Here is a 4,562-nt window from a genome sequence, read left to right as displayed (position 1 = left end):
ACATCTATTTTATTTTAGGAAAAAAAATAAGTTTTACTAGACACATCTAAAAGGGAGAACATGAAAAAAGGGAAGACACCAACATATGCAATGGATAGTTATTTGTCAGAACCAACAGGAGACTGCTGGTCAGATTAAGGAAGCTTGTATATACATGTACACATTATCTAAAGCAAAATTGACATTTTAAATATTAGAAGAAGGTGACAGCCAAAAGCAGGGATCAGAACTATGTAATCACCAGTAATGACACCAGTGGATGAAAATGGTCCACCATGATGGAGCAGGAACCAGGAATGCCTGATCTTCTCCAAAGCTGTTGATGGTGGACTGGGGTTCTGCAGCCGACACTCCCAAGCTGTGGCTTTCCCTGGTGACACATCTCTGAGACAAGCAGGAACAGACTGACCAACAGAGAGAGACCTAAACTAAATAGATACTTTAAGCTGGAACTGAAAGTTGAGTGGAGGGAAAAAAAAAATAGGCAAAAGATGGGCTGTTTACTTAGTGCATAGTAAATACCTAGGAGCTGAAAGCAAATGGGCATAAACCATTAAACAGATACAAGAATGGAAACACCACACAGGTATTTTAAAGTATGTGCACCTTACCTTGTAAAATTACCAATTCAGTTTAAAATAGAAATGCAAGAGGCCCTAGCATTCCAAACCTTTGGCTTTATTACTTGTTGCATGTTGTTTCCTGCTTCTGTGATGTACAGAGCCAATACAGGGCAGTGATGGTTTGGAAAAAAAAACTGATTGGTGATGGGGGGTTTTAGACACACAGTAATCACACCTCCTTGATTAGTGACCACAGAGAGAAAGCTCCCAGTACTGTGGTTATCAGGAAACAGACAACCAGGAAGTGTGGAGATCAGAGAAGAATTACAGCAACTTGAGAGCAAAAATGAACAACGAGGACATGAAAACAGCACTGCATTAAGGTAAAGGAAGCTATTAAGATAAAAAAAAAATTCCTTTACAAACCCTTTAAATTAAATTCTCTTTTATTTTTTAACTACCTCCTTTTCTTAACAAATGTATGGCTGTCGTGTTTTTTTTTCTCTCCACTTCAATAATCTTGGTTGACCTGATTGAAACTGTCTGCATTTTTCCACCTGACTAAGCATAACCCTTTTTATATTTCTGTACAACGTTCACTGTTAATGATTTCTGTTTGCATACCTGTACCACTATTGCAATTGTTTTTATATACCTTGACTTTTTCATAATAAAAATCATTTGTAAACAAAAAAAATAAAAAAAATCGAAATGCAAGGCAAAACATTTTTGTATAGATTTATAAAACATTATGAATACCTTTTTTTCTATAGATGCTCATGACCTCTAGCACAAGTCTTGGCCACTGGAGGATCAGCAGGCTGTGCTCCCATCACAGCCACAAAACTGAAGTAGCTGGGGTGGATGTGCTATTTTGCCTAGAGTGGTTAGTTTGAAATAGGAAAGCAGGGGAACTGTCAGGCCTCGTACACACGACCGAGTTTCTCGGCAAAAACCAGCAAGAAACTTGCTGGGAGATATTTTTTTGCCGAGGAAACCGGTCGTGTGTACATTTTCGTCTAGGAAACTGTCGAGAAACTCGACGAGCCAAAAAGAGAGCATGTTCTCTATTTCCTTGACGGGAATGGAGAAAATTGGCTTGTCGAGTTCCTCGACAGCCTAACAAGGAACTCGACGAGGAAAACGATGTGTTTCGCCCATCGAGTTCCTCGGTCGTGTGCACGAAGCTTCAGCATTACCAGGTATTTCACACAAAGGAAGGAAAATGATGAACACTGTAACAGCAATCGTTTGAACTGTCATGAATAAGTTTTGATTCATGACAGCTTGCTTTCTGTTGACATGTTGTGATTGGCTACAGCCAATCACATGGTACAGGGTGCTGTGATTGGCCCAGGTACCATGTGATAGCTGTGGGCCAATCACAACACCTCTACAAAAAGCACAGCTGCTATGAATGAAACTCATTTATAACAGGTGTGTATACATTGTGATCGCATAGCGATCATGTGATTCCCCTGGCTGCTCAAGTAGGACACAGGGGTTATAGTTCCGATGGACACAGGGGTTACACTTGGGGCGCACAAGTGCATATGTGCAAAGCAACGTAATTATACATTGCTGAGCTTACCCGTGCCGCTGTAAAGATGCAATAAGGATGCAGTGTTTCCAAATTTTGTAATGAAGTCACTAAAAAAAGGAAAGACTTTGTGACACACTTTGGAGTAGAACAACCAAGGACAGCAATAGAACTTAGAGCAAGAGTAGTCGATTCCACTACTTGAAGGGTAGAATAAACTGCTACAATAGGGAGGACACGACTTCTCATATTTTAGCTATTTTTAGCCACTGGCATTTTACTCAAAAATGTTCTTCTGTCAGAGAGGGCATAGAATCCACAGCTGATGATGGATCTGCAGAGGGATCCTGATTGATTCAGAAAAGTCTAGAATGTCTGTGTTAGATTTAGCAGGGAAGATGGGAACAGTGTTCAGAGGTGGACCCAGCAGATATATGAACTAATCCATAAAGAACACACAAGAGACAAGTGCAACTAAGTCCTGCGAGCTTCTGCATACGCACAGCAACCCCCTTTGCTTACCAGAGATAGTAGTGAAGGCCAAAGAAAATAAGCCAAAGGTTAAGACCCAAAGACTCCCCCAATTTTCAATGTGGACTTAGGGTTGTCATCTGTCCCAAAGGTGTCCCTGGTCTGTCACAATACTATAGTGTATGCTAAAAAAAAAAAAAAATTGCTGTGCGCCACTAAAGTGTTCGGGTTTGGCTTAAAGGAAAAGTGACAACCTTATGTGGACTTCAGTGTCAAAAGCAACAAGGAGGCCTGTAACTGGGGCTCTGGTCACCTGTTACAGGTCATTACAGATAGAAACGCACAAAAGCAACTGCACTGATTGCTTGGAGATAATTGGGTAATGTGCTGGGAACACCAGAGTAAGCACTTGCATCTAAGATGGTGCTGCTGCTTGTGAACGACTTTACACATGACACCCAAATAGCAGTTTCTTGTGTGGCATGTAGCAGAGAAAAATAGAAGGGCACCACCATGTAGCCAACTTGCAAAATACATAAGCAAGCCTAGAATAATAGAGAAAATAACTCTCCACACAAAATGGCCAAATAACTACAATTGCTACTGGAGAAAATACCATATAGATTATGTAGCGGCCTGCTACTTTCTAGCCGGGGCTGCTTTAAATTTAGAGAGTAGTATGATTTTTCACTAAATTTGGGCCTCTGTTCCAGCCATGGCTGTACTGTGAGTGACCACTATTGTTGTCTGGGGTGTAGTTATCATCCCAGGCCGAGGGTGGCAGCAGTCAGGTCAAGGTGTTTTGGGTGTTCCCCTTCAGCAGCCAATCAGAAGGAGTTGATCGTCCCGCTGTGCATGCTGGGGAGGAGTACTTAAGGGACAGACGTCATTAGTTTGGGGTCGTCGCCGATCCTGGTCTGTCGTCCCACCACCCCCCGTGTGTGGCCATCCTGGCTGGGGTGCGTGTTCAAGTGTTCCTGGCTCCGGGACCACGTTGGTCCGGGGTTGTGATCTACCAAGTAGGCCTGGTAGTCAGACTGGGTCTACGCTGCAGAGTGGTCCTGTGCTGTCCGTCCTGAGGGAGGAAGCCACTTGATGAAGAACCTGTCTTGGAGAGCACCGAGCACGAGACTGGTATCTCAGGAGAGGCCTTGAACTTCTTTGAAGGACGCACTATTACTGAGAGGCTGAGTGATGGTCGCCTGTCAGTTCTGAGTTCACAAGAGTTTATTCAATAGAGATCCGGGTGCTTAATCCTGTGCTGAGAGGATCCTGGACCGACAATGGGCCAGATTCATATAGACTTACGACGGACGTATCAGTAGATACACCGTCGTAAGTCCGAATCGGCGCCGTCGCAACTTTAAGCATATGCTCAAACTGAGATACGCTTAAATGTTGCTAAGATACGGCCGGCATAAGTCTCCTACGCCGTCGTATCTTAACTGCCTATTTACGCTGGCCGCTAGGGGCGTGTATGCTGATTTACGCCTAGAATATGTAAATCAGCAAAATACGCCTATTCACAAACGTACGCTTGCCCATCGCAGTAAAGATACACCGTTTACGTAAGGCGTTTTCAGGCGAAAAGATAAACCACTGAAAACATGGCGCAGCCAATGTTAAGTATGGACGTCGGAACCGTGTCGAATTTTTCACGTTTTACGTCGTTTGCGTAAGTCGTCCGTGAATGGGGCTGGGCGTAGGTTACGTTCACGTTGAAAGCATTGACTATTTGCGATGTGATTTGGAGCATGTGCACTGGGATACGTTCACGGACGGCTCATGCGCCGTTCGTTAGAAATGTCATTTACGTGGGGTCACACTTAATTTGCATAAAACATGCCCACAGCTTCAACATTTGAGTTAGGCGGGCTTACGCTGGCCCTAATACGCTACACCGCCGTAACTTCGGCCGCAAAATCTTTATGAATACCATACTCGCCTCTCAAAGTTACGGCGGCGTAGCGTATAGGAGATACGCTACG

This window comes from Rana temporaria, chromosome 1 (assembly GCF_905171775.1).
Source record: "Rana temporaria chromosome 1, aRanTem1.1, whole genome shotgun sequence".
Lineage (NCBI taxonomy): Eukaryota > Metazoa > Chordata > Amphibia > Anura > Ranidae > Rana > Rana temporaria.
The sequence above is the reverse complement of the archived record's forward strand: the minus strand, read 5'-3'. Positions refer to the sequence as shown.